At 45.3% G+C, this 19,967-nt stretch overlaps 1 long non-coding RNA gene across 1 annotated transcript in view; it reads left to right on the top strand.

Moving 5' to 3' along the window:
- The first annotated feature begins 12,708 nt into the window (after positions 1–12,708).
- Positions 12,709–19,967, top strand: part of LOC136331404 (uncharacterized) — a 30,670-nt gene continuing 23,411 nt past the window's right edge. The window contains exon 1 of the long non-coding RNA XR_010730479.1: positions 12,709–12,752. This is a non-coding gene — a long non-coding RNA (uncharacterized lncRNA). The remainder of the gene's footprint in view (positions 12,753–19,967) is intronic.

Below are 19,967 nucleotides of genomic sequence, written 5' to 3' on the forward strand. Positions count from 1 at the left end.
ACTGGAACACTGTGAGGCAGCACACACATGGAGCTGATCTCCTCCCCTCTTTCTCTGGAAGATTCCAAACTAGGCAGGAGAAAACTCTTTGGAAGGTGGAAGAATTCATTCATTTGGTTAACAGCTGTGCCAATGTGCTAGAAGTTTCTGGTCCCTGTTTTTTTTTTTCTTTCTTTTTTTTTACAGAGACAGAGAGAGAGTCACAGAGAAGGATAGATAGAGATAGACAAACAGGAACACAGAGAGATGAGAAGCATCAATTATCAGTTTTTCGTTGCGACACCTTAGTTGTTCATTGATTGCTTTCTCATATGTGCCTTGACCACAGGCCTTCAGCAGACGGAGTAACCCCTTGCTCGAGCCAGTGACCTTGGGTCCAAGCTGGTGAGCTTTGCTTAAACTAGATGAGCCCGCGCTCAAGCTGGCAACCTCAGGGTCTCGAACCTGGGTCCTCCGCATCCCAGTCCGACGCTCTATCCACTGCGCCACAGCCTGGTCAGGCTGGTCCCTGTCTTGAAACTGAGGAGAGCACGGTGGGTGCAGGAAGTGGAGGGGTGGGGGGAGTGATGAGCAGAAAATTACCGAGGTGCTGAATGTTACAACAAAGGAGGGAAGGATACTACAGGGACCTGATCTACAATAGAAGTCAGGGAAGGCTGCTTGGAGGAAGAGACTTTTGAAAAAGGATAAAATCTCAAGGTAAAATGTTTAAAGATAAAAAGAGCAAAAAATTGAAAATGGAAGCTTTTTCTTCTCCCCCGCCATCCTCCCTAGTGGTAACACTAGTGTTCTGTAATTTTCTAGGAATTTTCCATATATAGCTAAGTGTAAATACATATATGTATGGCACTCCTTTTTTTAAAAAAATGGGATTTTACTGTGCACCTATTTTGCTGGTTATTTTCTTTCACTTCACAGTATATCTAGTGCATTTTTCCATATCACTAGAGAGAGCTTTGCCACATTCTTTTTGAAGGCTGTGTGTGATATGAGGAAGTGATTTTTTAAGAGGCAAAACCTGAAGAATGAGTGAGATTAGGAGGGCAAAGGGGTAGTTCTTTAAGGAAGAGTCTAGAAAAAGGAAAAACATAGATCGCCTTAACTATACCTCCTAATATCTCCCCTCCGCCCGTTTTCCGATCCCCCCACCCTGGTCCCTCTATCTGCTGCCACACTTCTCCCACTCTAATTGCAAAGCCAGTCAGTTCCTTTTGTCTTGCCCTATCCCTGGGGAGCTTCATTCTTCTTGCCAAAGCAACTTATTAAGTATTTTCCTAAACAAAGAACCATCTACCCAGAGAAAAATTATGCCACTCCCCTAACAGACAAAAGTAGCTGCAGGCAGTTGTGGTTTTAAATAGCAATTAAGAAAAAAATCTGTTATACACATAAAGCACCTGGCAGTTCACAAATGGAGCTTGGTTGTTACTATTATTATTTACATATGCTGATGGTAAGTTGGCTGCTGCAAAAACTCATCCTTCATCGTGGAGCACCCACCTCTTGGTTGGTAGCTTTAAATGCAGAAATGGTGTTTCATCTTTATACTTCTAGCTCTCAGCACAGGGCCTGACAGAGCAGAAACACAAGAAATGAGTGTTGAGTTAAACACTCAAGAGCTCAGTATACTGCTCTGAGCAGACACTGAGTCTTGGATTTTGTGGGTCTGCTGTGATCTGAACCCCAATATAGATGCTTTGGAACAGTAAAGATAAAAATTTTTTTTTCTTTGTGGCAGAGACAGAGAGAGGGACAGACAGACAGGAAGGGAAAGAGATGAGCAACATCAATTCTTCGTTGCGGTTCCTTAGTTATTCATTGATTGCTTTCTCATATGTGCCTTGATGAGGGGGGGGGCTACAGCAGACCAAGTGACCCCTTGCTGGAGCCAGCGACCTTGGGCTTAAGCTGGTGAGCCTTGCTCAAACCAGATAAGCCCATGCTCCTAGGGGTCTCGAACCTAGGTCTCCCACATCCCAGTCCAACACTCTATCCACTGTGCCACTGCCTGGTCAGGCCCATAAAAATTTTTAAAAAGACTTCTGGCCCAGCCCTGGCCAGCTACCTCAGTGGTAGAGCATTGGCCTGGCATGTGGAAGTCCCGGGTTCAATTCCTGGCCAGAGCACACAGGAGAAGCACCCATCTGCTTCTCCATTCTTCCCCTCTCCATTCTCTCTACACTCTCTTGCTCACCCACAGCCAAGGCTCCATTGGAGCAAAGCTGGCCTGGGCGCTGAGGATGGCTCCATAGCCTCTGCTTTAGGCACTGGAATGGCTCAGGTTCAATGGAGCAACAACCCAGATGCGCAGAGCATCGCCCCTGGTGGGCATGCTGGGCGGATCCCTGTCGGTCATGCAGGAGTCTGTCTCTCTGCTTCCCTGCTTCTCACTTCAGAAAAATACAAAACAAAAACCAAACAAACAAAAAATAAAAAGACTTCTGGCCCTGGAGGACTTCACTATCAAGCTGGGCCTTGTGAAATGTCATATTTCACAAACTGTAGGCCCTGGCCAGTTGGCACAGTGGATAGAGCATTAACCTGGTATGTGGACGTCCCAGGTTTGATTCCCAGTCAGGGCACGCAGGAGGAGTGACCATCTGTTTCTCTCCCACATCTCTCCCACTTCTCTCCCTCTTCCCCTCCCCCAGTAAGTGGCTCGATTGGTTTGGACATTGGCCCCAGGTGCTGAGGAGAGCTCCTTGGTCTGAGTGTCAGCCTCAGGCACTAAAAATAGCTCTGTTGATTTAAGCATTGGCCCCAGACAGGGATTGCCAGGTGTATCCCTGTCAGGGAACATGTGAGAATCTATCTCATTATCTCCCCTCCTCTCACTTAAAAATTTTTTTTTTTTTTTTGTATTTTTCTGAAGCTGGAAACGGGGAGAGACAGTCAGACAGACTCCCGCATGCGCCCGACCGGGATCCACCCGGCACGCCCACCAGGGTCGAAGCTCTGCCCATCAGGGGGCGATGCTCTGCCCCTCCAGGGGGGTCGCTCTGCCGCGACCAGAGCCACTCTAGCGCCTGGGGCAGAGGTCAAGGAGCCATCCCCAGCACCCGGGACATCTTTGCTCCAATGGAGCGTTGGCTGCAGGAGGGGAAGAGAGAGACAGAGAGGAAGGAGGGGGGGTGGAGAAGCAAATGGGCGCTTCTCCTATGTGCTCTGGCCGGGAATCGAACCCTGGTCCCCCACACGCCAGGCTGACGCTCTACCGCTGAGCCAACTGGCCAGGGCCTCACTTAAAAAATTTTTAAAAATAAAATAAAAAATTGCCTGACCTGTGGTGGCACAGTGGGTAAAGCATTGACTTGGAATGCTGAGGTCACTGGTTTGAAACCTTGGGTTTGCCTGGTCAAGGCACATATGGGAAGCAACTACTACAAGTTGGTGCTTCTTACTTCTCCCCACCCCTCTCTCCTCTATCTAAAAATCAATAAATTAAAAATAAATAAATAATAAAAACAAACTGTATAATAGCCCTATAGTCCTTGCTATCTTTGGTTGTTTGGTCTTTTGGGGAATGAATAAGCTCTCCCTCCACTAGTCATAGAATAGATATGGTAATGTGCACAAATCTTAAATGAACACCTGGATGGATTTTTGTACATGTATGTATCTTTCTGTTCACCCCCCAGTCTCCGCCAGATCAAGATACAAAGCATTTCCAGCACCCAGCAGGCTCCATTGGCCCATTTTCAGGTGTAGCCCCTACCAAAATAGAAATCACTATTTCTGACCTCTATCACCATCAAATGTTATTGAGTTTTTATTATTAAACTTAAAAATCGAACTTCAACAGTTAAAGTCATTTTTAAATATTTATTTATTGATTTTAGAGAGAGGAAGAAAGAGACAGACAGACAGACAGAAACTTTGATCTGTTTTTGTATGTGCCCTGACCAGGATGGAACTGGCAGCCTTCATATATTGGGATGATGCACCAACCAACTGAGCTATTTGTCCAGGGCTAAAGTCTTTTTTTTTTTTTTTTTTTTAGAAAGGAGAGGGAGAGACAGAGAGAGAGAGAGAGAGAGAGAGAGAGGAGAGACAGAGAGAGAGAAGGGGAGGAGGAGCTGGAAGCATCAACTCCCATATGTGCCTTGACCAGGCAAGCCCAGGGTTTTGAACCGGCTACCTCAGCATTTCCAGGTCGACACTTTATCCACTGCGCCACCACAGGTCAGGCTAAAGTCTTTTTTTAAAGTAACGTTTTATTGAGCCGAAAATGCTAGCCAAAAGACCAGTATTGGGTCATGGAGTCCAAACTACCCAGCAGCATGGGTAAGTAGAAAAGTCAATATGTCCCATCATCCCAGAGTTTTATAAGTGTTTTTATACATAGAGCAGAGGTCAGGGGTAAGAAAGAGGGAAGGAGGTATCTGAAAGAATTTACATGAGCTGTAGGCAAAGGGATGGGAGAAGGTGATGTTGGGCCAGTTCTGAGCTTGCAGAGTCCCTGTAAAGAAATGTTTGCTCCTGTGGTGTGGCTGTGGGAAGTAGTTCAGAAAACCCCCTGAAAACAAGCAGAGGCTCCTGGAGTTAGAAGGTGCCTGGCTAAAATAGTCTGCGGAAATAGCCACCTGGAAACTAAACCAAAATTTCAACAGACAAAACAGGAATGTAAGACGTCTTTTGTTAGCTGGCCCACAGCCATGAACAGACTGCCTCTTTCTTTCACTCTCTGGCTACTATAGTTTAATTTAGAACATCTCAGAATATTTTTCTTATTATAAATGGAATCACAAAGTATATGTTCTTTTAGGACTAGCTTCTTTCACTCAACATTATAGCTTTAAGATTCATTCATGTCATGCCTGACCAGGCGGTGGCACAGTGGATAGAGTATCAGACTGGGATATAGAGGACCCAGGTTCAAGACCCTGAGGTCGCCAGCTTGAGTGTGGGCTCATCTGGTTTGAGCAAGGCTCACCAGCTTGGACCCAAGGTTGCTGGCTTGAGCAAGGGGTTACTCGGTCTGCTGTGGCCCCACAGTCAAGGCACATATGAGAAAGCAATCAATGAACAACTAAAGTGCCACAACGAAAAACTGATGATTGATGCTTCTCATCTTTTTTTGTTCCTGTCTGTCTGTCCCTATCTATCCCTCTCTCTGACTCTCTCTCTGTCTCTGAAAAAAAAAAAAGATTCATTCATGTCAGTACTTAGTTCTTTGTGTGTGTGTGTAGTACAGTGTCTATTGGATGAACATGTAATAATAGACATTTGGTTTGTTTCCAGCTTTCTGGCTTTCCTGAATAATGCTGTAATGAATGTTCGTTTACTCATTTATATAGCCAAGAGAAATAAGCACTTAGTATATGTGTAAGTAGAATTGCTAAGTCATAGAGGATACATATATTTCACTTTCCAAAGTGGATATGCCAATTTACACTCCTATCAGTGATGTGTGGGAGTTCCAGTTTTTCTGCTTCCTTGCTAACAAGTGATATCGTCAATCCTTTTATTTTCAGCCATTCTGGTCAATGGGTAATGGTATCTTATTGTTTTTATGTATTTACATTAACAAGTAATGATGTTGTTTTCATATGCTTATTTCATGTGTTTATTGGCCATTCATATGCTCATTGGACATTTGTACATCCTTTCCAAAGAGTCTGTTCAACCTTGATCTTTTCACCCAAAGATATCTCATCCACACTCATCACATCCTGTGATGTCTCCAGAGATCTTGCTCCTACACTCAACGCTCGCATATCCAGCAAGCTTTTTGTGTATGTGTGTGTGTATTTTTCTGAAGTGAGAAGCGAGGAGGCAGAGAGACAGACTCCTGCATGCGCCTGACTGGGATCCACCTGGCAAGCCCACTAGGGGGTAATGCTCTGCCCATCTGGGGCTGTTGCTCCATTGCAACCAAAGCCATTCTAGCACCTGAGGTGGAGGCCATGGAGCCATCCTCACACCTGGTCCAAATTTGCTCCAATGGAGCCTTGGCTGAGGGAGGGGAAGAGAGAGGATAGAGAGAAAGGAGAGAGGGAAGGGTGGAGAAGCAGATGGGTGCTTCTCCTGTGTGCCCTGGCCAGGAATCGAATCCGGGATATCCACACACCAGGCTGATGCTCTACCACTGAGCCAACTGGCCAGGTCCTGTTTGTTTTTTTAAGTGCGAGGAATGGAGATAGTGAGACAGACTCCTGCATGCCCCCCTGGCTGGGATACACCTGGCAACCCCTGTCTGGGGCCGATGTTTGAGTACCGAGCCATTTTTTAGCTCCTGAGGTTGATGTGCCTCAGCACATGCTCTAACAATCAAGCCACTGGATGCAAGAGGGGAAGTGGAAGGGAAGGAGGAAGGGGAGGGGGAAAGAAGCAGATGGTCCCTTCTCCTGTGTGCCCTGACCAGGTATTTCACCCAGGATGTCTGTACGCCAGGCCGACAATCTATCAACTGAGCCACTGGCCAGAGCCCAAGTATTTTTAAATTCTTTTTAACTTTTTAAATTCTATGGAAAGAAAGTGAGACACACTCCCACATACTCCCCAACCAGGATCCACTTAGCAACCCCCATCTGGGGCCAATGCTTGAACCAGCCAAGCTATCCTCAGTGACTGAGGCCCATGCTGAGAACAACCAAACTATCCTCAGCACTCAGGACTGACAGTCAAACCAATCGAGCCACTGGCTATGAGAGGGGACAAGAGAGAGAGAAAGGGGAGAGAGAAGGGAAGAGAAGCAGATGGTTGCTTCTCATGTGTGCCCTCACCAGGATTGAACCTGAGACATCCATACACCGGCCCAACACTCTATCCATTGAGCCAGCTGGCCAGGGCCCAGCTAGCTTTAGATATGTCTAACAAGATGATCCACATGCCCCTCAAGATCAACATGCCAACTGAAATCTTCACGTCCTCTTCAGACCCAAACCCATTCTTCTTCCTTTCCTCTCAGGATTACTTCATCATCTGGCCCATCGTCTTCATTCTCACTGTCCCTGTCCACAATCTCACATATCTCAAGAAATTTGCATGACCTATTTCTTTTTTTTTTTGTATTTTTCTGAAGCTGGAAACGGGGAGAGACAGTCAGACAGACTCCCGACTCTGCCCCTCTGGGGCATCGCTCTGCCAAGACCAGAGCCACTCTAGCGCCTGGGGCAGAGGCCAAGGAGACATTCCCAGCGCCCAGTCCATCTTTGCTCCAATGGAGCCCTTGCTGCGGGAGGGGAAGAGAGAGACAGAGAGGAAGGAGGGGTGGAGAAGCAAGTGGGCGCTTCTCCTATGTACCCTAGCCGGGAATCGAACCCGGGTCCCCTGCACGCCAGGCCGACGCTCTACCGCTGAGCCAACCGGCCAGGGCCGCATGACCTATTTCCTTTCCCCACCTCATGCCCCTCTTTGTCCTGAAACTTCCTTTCCAAGTCTCATCTTACATGTCACTTCCTCCAGGTTAGGTGTTTTTTTTTGTTTTTGTTTTTTGTTTTTTCCATTTTTCTGAAGCTGGAAACAGGGAGAGACAGTCAGACTCCCGCATGCGCCCGACCGGGATCCACCCGGCACGCCCACCAGGGGCGACGCTCTGCCCACCAGGGGGCGATGCTCTGCCCATCCTGGGCGTCGCAGAGCCACTCTAGCGCCTGAGGCAGAGGCCACAGAGCCATCCCCAGCGCCCAGGCCATTTTTGCTCCAATGGAGCCTTGGCTGCGGGAGGGGAAGAGAGAGACAGAGAGGAAAGCGCGGCGGAGGGGTGGAGAAGCAAATGGGCGCTTCTCCTGTGTGCCCTGGCCGGGAATCGAACCTGGGTCCTCCGCACGCTAGGCCGACGCTCTACCGCTGAGCCAACCGGCCAGGGCTGGGTTAGGTGTTTTTTTATGCTCTCCTCTAGTACCAGTTCCTTCCCATTGTGCCACATATCACACTGTGTTGTAATTACCGGTATCATTGCCTGAATCCCTGAATCAGACATCTGTTGTCTTTGCCTACTCAGCATTCATTCCCCGCTCCTTAGTATTCTCATTTTCCCAGGGAACCATCACTCCATTCTCAACCCGTGTGATCTGGGTGGGGTTGCACAGAAGGGAGTGCTTATCACCCAGGCCTTGGTCAGTCAGCATTTTCCATCTTTAAGCCCCATAACTGGGTCAATGTTAATTTAAGCATGGTATCAAGGTGGTTGATCAGAGCCAATCTTAGGGTTTTCACTGGGACAACTGGAAAAGAAGCATTCTTTTTCTGAAGGGGTTACCAACAGGCTAAGATGAAAGCCTGGAGCCAATGACAGCCATCATGCCACCACAGGCCAAGGCTGCCAGAGAATGGAGGAACTGAGGAAAGAGTAGGGTCAGGATGTGAAGAGACTAACTCCCACAGGTATTTTGAGGCCCTGGGTCAGCCAACCTAGAAGTCTATCCTACCAGTCAACTTTCAGTTAAGTGAGCCAATAAATTGCCTTTTGCTTAAGCCAATTTGAATTTGTATAAGTCAGTTGCAACCAAAATTGTGCTGACTAATAAATTCCCCCACTAGATTGCAAACTCCATAAAGGCATCACTGCCAGGCATGTAATGGGAATTCAGCAAATAAGAGTTTAAGGACGGAAAACCAGAAAGACTCCTCCTTTTCACTTTGCTGGATCCTTCCTTCTGACCTCCCCTACCACATGGTGCTCAGCCATTCATCCTCAAGTCTATCCTTGCTGGTCTGAGGTGGCTCATTCATTCTCAGCCATGGGATTGTTGCTTCCTGATTCCTTTTAAGTTTATGTGCCTGTCCCACTAGAGATTCTGATGGCTGTCCCTTGTCTGTTCTCCAGATTCTCTTTGCTGGTCAATCCAACTAGCTACACATTCTAGGTGAAGATTTCTCCTCCACATTACTGGAGCACGTAGATTCTAACAAAAAGCACTTATACACAACCTTTTTACATTTTTAGTGCTTGGATGGATTTTGCCATCATTTTTACTTAGCTTTATTGTCGTAGTTGTTAAAAGCACAAGTTCAGGAGGCTGGCTCCAGGGTTTAAATCCCAGCACTACCAGCTGTGTGACTTTGAGAAAATTACTTAACCTCTCTGTGCCCCAGTTTCCTCATCTATAAAATGGAGATGATAACAGTACTTACTTTATAATGCTGTTGTGAGAATTAAATGAATTGATGAATGTAAAAAGACCAAGTTACACTGGGGGAAGATCACAAGGGACATTTCACAAAGGAAGTGAAAACAAGGCCAAGTTTCCAAGTGACTAACAATGGCTTAGCTGGTTGTGGGAAATGCTGCAGAGTTAGCGCCTGAGTGTCTTACCAGAAACTTCTAATGAGTTTCCTTGTTTTCTATATTTTACCTGTAATGTGTTTTTTTGTTTGTTTGGTTTTTTTTTTGGTCTTTTTCTGAAGTTGGAAACGGGGAGGCAGTCAGACAGACTCCCGCATGCGCCCACCCGGGATCTACCTGGCCTGCCCACCAGGGGGTGATGCTCTGCCCATCTGGGGTGTCGCTCTGTTGCAACCAGAGCCATTCTAGGGCCTGAGGCAGAGGCCATAGAACCATCCTCAGCGCCCGGGCCAACTTTGCTCCAATGGAGCCTTGGCTGTGGAAGGGGAAGAGAGAGACGAAGAGGAAGGAGAGGGGGAGGGGTGAAGATGGGTCCTTCTCCTGTGTGCCCTGGCTGGGAATCGAACCTGGGACTCCTGCACGCCAGGCCGACGCTCTACCACTGAGCTAACCGGCCAGGGCCTGTAATGTGTTCTTAATCTCACAATGACATCACTAATGAAATTATTTTTCTTATTATTTTTTGCGAGAGAGAGGGAGAGAGAAGGATCAACTTGTTGTTCTAGTTAGTTGTGCCATTAATTGCTTCTATATATGCACTGACTGGGGCTCAAGCCGGCACCCTTGGGATCAAGCCGGTCATCTCAAAGTCAGTGACCATAGCACTCCATGATAACGCTCTATTCACTGTGCCACAGGCCAGGGCTAATGAAATTATTTTCAAGTGCTTGGCATCTCATTGGAGTTCAAGAGCCAGAGTATTGACCAATAACCACAAAAGGATGATGGTAATGTTTGCCTAGGAAATAATATTTTTTATATTGTACAGAGTATGTATTTCACCTGAATAAGTGAGGTTCTGTGATTCTAGCACATAGATATCCACATTCAGAGAAGATTTAGGAACTCCTCCAGGCACTACCGAACTCTGGAATTGCATGCACACAGCTGGGACACAGTAAAATGTTGCAATTTTAAAAGCATGGACTTTGCAATTGGTTATATTTGGGTTTAGGTCTCATTGCTGCTTTTTGCTTGCTTGTGTGAAATTAAACTATTAATTTATTGTCACTGAGCCTCCATTTTCTCCTCTGTAGACATGGCTAAAGTAATTGCTCTTAAGTTTGTCTGCTGGTACAGTCGAAGGATTGCCAATCATAGCAGATGCTGGACATTCATTGTTAGCACCTACTTTACAAGGTGGTTGTGCAGATGAAATGAGATGGTTTCCATAAGGCAGTTAGCTCAGCGATGGGCACATAGAAACTACTTAGCAAATAAGAGTGGTTATTATTAGTTATTTTACATATAGAGGTACTTCTGATAATCATTATCATAATAGCAGGAGAGTGGAGAGTAAGGTGAGTTAATGAGGAAGGAAGGGTTCTGAGGAGAGTCTAAAGTTTACACTGGATTTGAAAGGTGGGAAGGAATCCATTTTGGCAAAGAAGATCAGAGGAAGTGTTTTCAGAAGGAAGAAGAGTGAACAGGTGTCTGTGTGACCAAAATGAGATACTTGGCTGCATTTCAACCCTGTCTTCAGGGCACTATTGGGCCCGTGCCAGTAGCGGGAAATCCCAGAAGCTTCTCAGGCTTGGCTGCAGAAGGAAACAGACATCTCCCATGGAAAGAAAGGGAAGTCACAGAGCTGCTATCTGGTGGTGCCCAACATTGAGACCAAGCCAGCCAGTGGACAAAGTTCTGTGTGAGGAAGGGAGCTGGCAGGGTGCAGGCCTCATGGTCAGCCCAGACTCCTTGGTGATGTGGGCAGCTGGGCTGGATGCTCCTTTCTTCCTGCATAGTTAGCGGGGCTGGTTTAGTAGCTTTGTCCCATTCTTTTTTTTTTTTTTTTACAGAGACAGAGAGAGAGAGATAGACAGGGACAGACAGACAGGAACGGAGAGATGAGAAGCATCAATCATTAGTTTTTCTTGCGCATTGTGACACCTTAGTTGTTCATTGATTGCTTTCTCATATGTGCCTTGACCGCGGGCCTTCAGCAGACTGAGTAACCCCTTGCTCAAGCCAGCAACCTTGGGTCCAAGCTGGTGAGCTTTTGCTCAAACCAGATGAGCTCGTGCGCAAGCTGGTGACCCCAGGGTCTCGAACCTGGGTCCTTGGCATTGTAGTTTGACTCTCTATCCACTGTGCCACCGCCTGGTCAGGCTATGCATCATTCTTATGGGCTCCTCTCCAGGAAAGGAGGAGAGTGCTGTACAGGGAAGACCAAAGGTAACTCTGAGAGTTCTGTTTGTTTTTTTTAAAGATCTTATTTATTCATTGGGGGGGGGGGAGAAAGAAGGGGGTAGGAGCAGGAAGCATCAACTCCCATATGTGCCTTGACCATGCAAGCCCGGGTTTCGAACTGGTGACCTCAGCATTCCAGGTCAATGCTTTATCCACTGCGCCACCAGAGGTCAGGCCAGAACTCTGAGAGTTTTAAAACTGGTCTGAGCTACCAAAATGTCATCAAGGGACTGTGGGAGAGACAGCCAGACCAGGCTCTGCTGCTTTTTTGTTGGGCCAGCTATGTCCTGCCTGCCCCTCCAGATCCAAACTTAACCCTGTTGTGGGTCTGACTGGTTTCAGCACATCAGCTGACTCCTTTGCCTTCTGGGTTCAGGCTGCGCTCAGCCAGTGAGGAGTCTGTGGGTGAGAGAGAAGAGGAGACAAAGGTCGTGATATTTTTTCCCTTGGCTCCCTTCATAGGCTGGCAGTGTGCCTTGACTGACAGTCCCTGCTCCTCTCAAGGAGGCCTCTTCTCCAAAACTCCCATCAGGTTCAGGTCACCATCTCTCCCCTGTCCCTTCAGGCCAAGGGGCGGTGACAGCTTCTCAGTTGTTCCTAGCCCCGGGTTACCATGCCATCACATGTGGCTCTCCTACTGTCATAAATGAACCAACCCTCTTTAAATTGTTCTAATTTGAGTGTGCCATCTGTTTTCAGTTGAGACCCTGACTGATACATTTGCCAAATAAAATTCTTGTGGTTGTCTTGAGAGAGAGACAGACACAGAGAGAATATGAATGTAAGTGATTACCTCATTATCGCCTTATACCTGAAACTTGAGGTGCAGACATTAGACATGTCTGTTCGAATGTTTAGGCAAGAGCTCAAGGTTTGCAGGCTTCTGTGTCTTTTCATCCTTTAGCTCTAATTCCTTTGGATTTGCTTTTCTCTCAGGCACTCTTTCTGCCTAGGAACCCGCAGTAGCTCCAAGCTTATATCCTCTCAATGTCAAATCCAAAACAAGTTCAACTCCGTCCCAATGGTTTCAATAAAGTTCCAGCACTCTCATTGACTTGACATGGGTCACAAGTCGACTCTCAAACCAATCCCTGTGATTGGAGGGATGGACTAAGCAATTGGCCAGACCTGGGTCATACACTCTCCTCTGGAGCTTGAAATAGAGGTGTCAGCACCACCCATATCAAATGACCTGAGAGCAAGGGAAAGTGCTTCCCAAAAGAGTGAAGGTGCTCCAACCGAAAGAGGAGTCATGGATGCTGAGTAGGGCAAAACCGTGAGTCTAGTCTATTGGGCTGTGTGAATTTGGATAAGTGACCTAACTTCTGAGACTTTTGTGTCCTCTTCTTCGAGAGTACTAGGAATATCTGATGGCTATTGAGCAGGTACTATGTGCCAGGCATTACACTAAGAGTTTTAGATGAATTTTTGGTAGATGCCATTATTTTCTCCAGTTTACAGAAGAACAAACCAAGACTCTGTAAAATAATTTGGAACCCAGCTTACAGGGTTGTTGTGAGGATTAAGAGATATAAGAAAAATAATAAAGCCAATATTTATTGTGCTCTTACATTGCGCCAGGCCCTGAGACAAATATTCTGCATGGATTCATATTTAATCCTTGCAATAGCTCTCTGAGCCCTGGAAACATCTAGCATAGCACCTGGTCCAGTAGGAACTCAATGGCAGCTTCTGTCCCCTTATGCTACCTGACTTTTCTCTTTATGTTGGTTCAAGTATCTCCTCAGTGTTGGCCATTCTAGGTTCTTCAAGGTTGCTCAAGATCACTGATCTGCCTGACCTGCGGTGGCACAGTGGGTAAAAACATCGACCTGGAACACTGGAGGTCGCCAGTTTGAAACCCTGGACTTCCCTGGTCAAGGCACATATGGGAGTTGATGCTTTCTGCTCCTCCCTCCCTTCTCTCTCTGTCTCTGTCTCTCTCTCTCTGTCTCCTCTCTCTAAAATGAATAAATAAAATCTAAAACAATAAAAAAATAAAATAAAAAAGATCACTGATCTGTTCTCCCTGCTACTTAGAAACTAAGAAGAACCAGGCTCAGGGCCTGCAGGAGACTGGAGAAGTCTTTATGGAGGGACAGGTTTCAATCAGAGGAGGGCAGGCGGGAAAATAGGCTTGGTAAAGTGATTGATTAGCATCACCCAATCAGCGTTTTTCCCTTGAGCAGCTTTGGACACTTAGACATCTCTGGGAGATTGGAGTTTACCCTGTTGAGGAAGTGAGAGATAGAGGGTTGATGAGTCCAAGGCTCCCCAGCAAGCTGGTATAAGAACCAGATACACATTCTGGTTTGCGCTCTAACCCCCTTGACTGCTTCTATCCTGAGGCTAGTTGTACATCATCTTTGTCCAGTCACGTGCCAGCACCTGATGATTCCTTCAAATAATTGTTTTACCCGAGAGGTTCTTTGTCAAAAGCTTTGACCAAGTTTTCTACATTGGGATTGAGGACAGGGACTGCATCTTTCATTTTTTTGTATTTCTAGCAACTAAATGCATGTTTAATTGAACTTGATAATACTGATAATTTATAGCTTCTATGAACCAGTTAGTTACTTTACTGATCATCGAGTTTAATACTCACAACAACCTTGAGTTAAAGCTACATTTTTTTAAGTGAGAGGAGGGGAGATAGTAAGACAGACTCCTGCATGCACCCCAACCAGGATCTACCAGGCAACCCCATCTGGGGCCAATGCTCAAACAAGCTATTTTTATCACCTGAGGCTGTAGCACTGGACCAACTGAGCTATCCTAGTGCCAAGGGCTGATGCTTGAACCAATCGAGCCATGGGCTATGGGAGAGAAAGGGGAGAAGGAGGGGAAGAGAAGCAGATGGTCTCTTCTCTTGTGTGCCTTGACCAGGAATTGAAGATGGGATGTCCATACACCAGGCCAACACTCTATCCACTGAGCCAGTCGGCCAGGGAACAGATATATTTTTTATCCCAATTTTGCAGAAGAGGAAAGTGTGGCTCTGAGAAGTTAGGTGACTTGTCTAAGGTCACAAAGCTAGCAAAGAGCTAAATGCTAAGCTAGAAGGTAGCTTGGAACTCTCTCTTGAATTCCAGATGTGCACTCTGGCTGCCTATTTGACGTATTCACTAGCATCTGAAAATTAACATATCCAAGATTGAGTTCCTGATGTCTATTCCTCACAACCTGTTTAGTTAATTGCAACTGCATCTGTCAGTTGCTCAGTACAAAAACCTTGAGTTGTCCTTAACGTCTTCCTTTCTCACACACTCAAGCTCTAATTGATTAACACTTGGTTAGCTCTGCCTTTAAGATTCCTTCAAAATTGAACACTTCTCACTATCTCTGCTGCTTCTTCTAGTCCAAGCAATTGTCATCACTCACCTGGATTATTGTGATAGTCTGCCTTCTCACTGGTTTCCCTGCTTCTTCTGCCTTTGCTCTCTTTAATCTATTCATGACAGACTCATATGTCACACCTCTGCTGGAAACCCTTTAATTGGTAAATTGATGAGTAAAAAAGCCAAAGTCCTTATTCTGAGCTAAAAGTGGTATTCTGAGCTGGCTTCCTGTGACTTCTCTCACCTCATTTGCGGTCTCCCCAGCCCCATCACTCTGGTACACTCATTTCCCCCCCTCAGACCAGGCATTCTCACTTCAGAGACTTTGCATATGCTGTTTACACTGCCTGGAGAGCTCTTCCCCCAAATGCCCACGTGACTCGCTTCCAGATCTCTTTCAGGTCTTGACATGAATGCTGTCTTCTTGGTGAAGCTTTTCTTAGATACCCTATGCAAAATTTTATACCCTCCACTGATATTTTCTGTTCTCCTTCCCCATTTTGTTATTATTTTTTATTTTTAGGACTTATCATCATCTAAGATAATATATCTATTCTGGATTGTTGTCAGTTTTCTCATTCAAATGTAGGCTCCATAATAATAGGTTTCTGGTAAATTTTGTTTACTGCTGAATCTCTAGCTCCTTTAACAATGCCTGACACATGCTAGGTGCTTAATAAATATTTGTTGAATAAATGTCTATTTATTTCTTTCTTGAATAAATCAACGAATGAATTTAGAAGGAGAAATGAGGTCTGTTGACTCATTCTATTGCTCCACACTACCTCTCCAAACTCAATGTCTCTGTGATACACAAGTAGCTATTTGATATTACTCATCCCAGACTCCAATGCTTCTGGGGTTCTTGGGGATTAGTCAATAAATCGTATCCTCCTTGCTCAAAAAAGTTCAGAATCATCTGAGAAATAAGAAAAGGAATAAGGCATATGGAGACCAAAATAGCAGCCTTTTTATTGATGAAACTGATATTGAAGATAGTGGTTTATGTCTGTGGATAGGTGTGCTTCCTAATATTAATCTCAGAATTAGACCAAGTTTACCACCCATTCATTGGAGTGCTTGATCCTGAAGAATTTAGGGCATAGAGAAATAGGAAGAATGCCTCCTCCAGGAGGAGACAATTGTGTCCGAGCTGCAAATATCTATTATTTCTCCCAAACTCATAGATCGTTAAAGTCACGTTACTTCTTTAGGGGAGGAGTGAGTTGGAGGCAAAAGGAAGCCAATGAGACTCAGCGCTTATTTATTTATTTATTTTTATTTTTATTTTTTTGTATTTTTCTGAAGCTGGAAACGGGAAGAGACAGTCAGACAGACTCCTGCATATGCCCAACAGGGATCCACCTGGCACACGCACCAGGGGCGACACTCTGCCCACCAGGGGGCGATGCTCTGCCCCTCTGGGGCGTTGCTCTGTCGCGACCAGAGCCATTCTAGCGCCTGGGGCAGAGGCCAAGCAGCCATCCCCAGTGTCCGGGCCATCTTTGCTCCAATGGAGCCTCGGCTGCGGGAGGGGAAGAGAGAGACAGAGAGGAAGGAGAGGGCGAGGGGTGGAGAAGCAGATGGGCACTTCTCCTGTGTGCCCTGGCCAGGAATCGAACCCAGGACTTCTGCACGTCAGGCTGACGCTCTACCACTGAGCCAACCGGCCAGGGCCTCAGCGTTTATTTTTTTGTTTTTTTTTACAGAGACAGAGAGAGTGTCAGAGAGAGGGATAGACAGGGACAGACAGACAGGAACGGAGAGATGAGAAGCATCATCAATCATTAGTTTTTCGTTGGGCATTGCAACACCTTAGTTGTTCATTGATTGCTTTCTCATACGTGCCTTGACCATGGGCCTTTAGCAGACCGAGTAACCCTTTGCTGGAGCCAGCAACCTTGGGCTCAAGCTGGTGAGCTTTTGCCCAAACCCTTGAGCCCTCACTCAAGCTGGCAACCTTGGGGGTCTCGAACCTGGGTCTTCCGCATCCCAATCTGATGCTCTATCCACTGCGCCACCGCCCAGTCAGGCGAGACTCGGTGTTTTTTTTTTAGTTTTTTTTCCATTTTTTTATTTTTATTTATTCATTTTTAGAGAGGAGAGAGAGAGGGAGAGAGACAGAGAGAGAGAGAGAGGAGAGAGAGACAGAGAGAGAGAAGGGGGGAGGAGCTGGAAGCATCAACTCCCATATGTGCCTTGACCAGGCAAGCCCAGGGTTTCAAACTGGCGACCTCAGCATTTCCAGGTCGACGCTTTATCCACTGCACCAGGTCAGGTCAGGCGAGACTCAGTGTTTTTTTATTTAACAATCCCCAACTCTTTTTTTTTTTTTTTAAATAAAATAACAGCTTTACTGATATATAATTCATATACCATAAAATTAATTCTTTTAAGTATGGAAGTCAGTAGTTTTTAGAGTATTCATAGAGCTGTGCAACAATCATCACATTTTAATTCCAGAATATTTCATTGTCCCAATGTCCTTTGAAACACCAAAGTTTTTAATGTTTACAAAATTCAGTTAATCTATTTTTTTTCTATTGGTTCTTGTACTTTTGGTGTCTTATCTAAAAAACTGTTGCCTAGTCCAATGTCATGAAGATTTACTCCAATGTTTTCTTTTAAGAGCTTTATGGTTTTAGCTCTTAAATTTAGGTCTATGATACATTTTGAATTAAATTGTTTTTATGGTGTGAGTAGGGATCCAATTTCATTCTTTTGCATATGGATACCCAGTTGTCTTCACACTCTTGTCTAAAATTAATTGATGATAAATGTAAGGGTTTATTTCTGGATTCTCATTTCTAGTTCATTAATCTTTATGTTTATCCTTTTTTTTTTTTTTTTTTTTTACAGAGACAGAGAGAGAGTCAGAGAGAGAGAGAGATAGGGTCAGACAGGAACGCAGAGAGATGAGAAGCATCAATTATTCGTTGTATCACCTTAGTTGTTCATTGATTGCTTTCTCATATGTGCCTTAACCTGGGGGCTACAGCAGACCGAGTGATCCCTTGCTGAAGCCAGTGACTTTGGGTTCAAGCTGGTGAGCCTTGCTCAAATCAGATGAGCCCGTGCTCAAGCTGGCAACCTCGGGGTCTCGAACCTGGGTCCTCTGCATCCCAGTCCGATGCTCTATCCACTGCGCTACCGCCTGGTTAGGCTATGTTTATTCTTATGCTAGTATAACACATTGATTATTTTTAGCTATGTAATTACCTCAAAAATATTTTTTCAAGATTATTTTGCTTCTTCTATGTCTCTTGCATTTGCATATGAATTTTGAAATCAACTTGTCAATTTCTGCAAAAAAAAAAAAAGCCCACTGAGGTTCTGATCAGCATTGCATTGATGGTGTAAGATCAGTCAGGTGACCATTGGCATTTTACTCCCCAGAATTCTATCTGTTCATTCCAATCCATGAACATTAGAGTTCTTTCCATTTAGGTCTATGATACATTTCAACTCTTCTTTTATTTCTTTCCATAATGTTTTGTAACTTTCAGTGTATTAAGTCTTGTTGTTGTCCTCCTCCTCTTTCTTTTTCCCCCTCCTCCTCCTTTTCCTATTCCTCTTCCTCCCTCCTCCTCCTCCTTCTTCTTCTCCTCCTCCCCCTCCTCCTTCTCCTCCCCGTTCTTCCTCCTCCCCTTCTTCTTCTCCTTCTTCTCCTTCTTCTTCTTCCTCCTCTTCTCCTCCTCCTCCTCCTCCTCCTCCTCCTCCTCCTCCTCCTCCTCCTCCTCCTCCTCCTCCTCCTCCTCCTTCTTCTTCTTCTTCTTCTTCTTCTTCTTCTTCTTCTTCTTCTTCTTCTTCTTCTTCTTCTTCTTCTTCTAGATTTTATGGCCCTGTCCACTTGCTCAGTGGCTAGAGCATTGGCCACTGTATGGACATCACATGTGTGATTCTTGCTCAGGGCACACAGGAGAAGTGACCATCTGCTTCCCACTTCTCTCCTTCTTTTCCTCCCTCAGCCAGTGGCTCAATTAGTTTGAGCATGGCCCCTGGTGCTGAGGATAACTAGATTGATCTGAGTGCATCAACCTCAGGCACTAAAAATAGCTTGGTATTCAAGCATTGGCACAAGATGGGGTTGCTGAGTGGATTCCAATTGGGGCACATGTGGGAGTCTGTCTCACTATCTTGCCTCCTCTTACTTAAAAAAAATTTTTATTTATTTATTGATTTTGCAGAGAAAAGAGAGAGAGGGCCAGGGGAGTGAGAGTATCAACTCATGACTGCTTCACTTTAGTCATTCACTGATTGCTTGTTGTATGTGCCTTGACCAGGCACATACTTTGAACCCATGACTTCAACATTCCAGTTTGATGTTTTATCCACTGCATGACCATAGGCAAGGCAAATTTTGTACTTTTTTTTGTTAAATTTATTCCTAAGTATATTATTATTGATGCTATTGTCAATGAAATTATTTTCTCAATTTTATTTTTAAATTGTTCATTGCTAGTTATTATAGACTGAATGTTTGTGTCCCTACAAAATTTATATGTTAGAGTTTTGTTTCTTTTTTTTTTTTTTTTTTTTTTTTTTTTACAGAGACAGAGAGAGTCAGAGAGAGGGATAGATAGGGACAGACAGACAGGAACGGAGAGATGAGAAGCATCAATCATTAGTTTTTCACTGTGGCACCTTAGTTGTTCATTGATTGCTTTTTCATATGTGCCTTGACCATGGGGCCACAGCAGCCTGAGTAACCCGTTGCTCAAGCCAGCAACCTTGGGTCCAAGCTGGTGAGCTTTTTGCTCGAACCAGATGAGCTTGCACTCAAGCTGGCGACCTCGGAGTCTTAAGCCTAGGTCCTCCGCATCCCAGTCTGATGCTCTATTCACTGCGCCATCGCCTGGTCAGGCTATATGTTAGAATTCTAACCTTGAATGTGATGGTATTAGGAGCTGGGGCCTTTGGGAAGTGTTTAGGTCATCAAGGTGAAGCCCTCATGAATGAGGTCCCTTATAAAAAGGACCTCAGAGAAAACAGCTGCCTGCAACCTGGAAGAGGACCCTTACCAGAACCTGACCATGCTGACACTCTGATCTCAGACTTCTAGTCTCCAGAACTGTGAGAAATAAATTTCTGCTATTGAAAGTCTATGGTATTCTATTATAACAGCCCAAATGGATTAAGACATTAGTGTATAG

This window comes from Saccopteryx bilineata, chromosome 3 (genome assembly GCF_036850765.1).
Source record: "Saccopteryx bilineata isolate mSacBil1 chromosome 3, mSacBil1_pri_phased_curated, whole genome shotgun sequence".
NCBI classification, from domain to species: Eukaryota; Metazoa; Chordata; class Mammalia; order Chiroptera; family Emballonuridae; genus Saccopteryx; species Saccopteryx bilineata.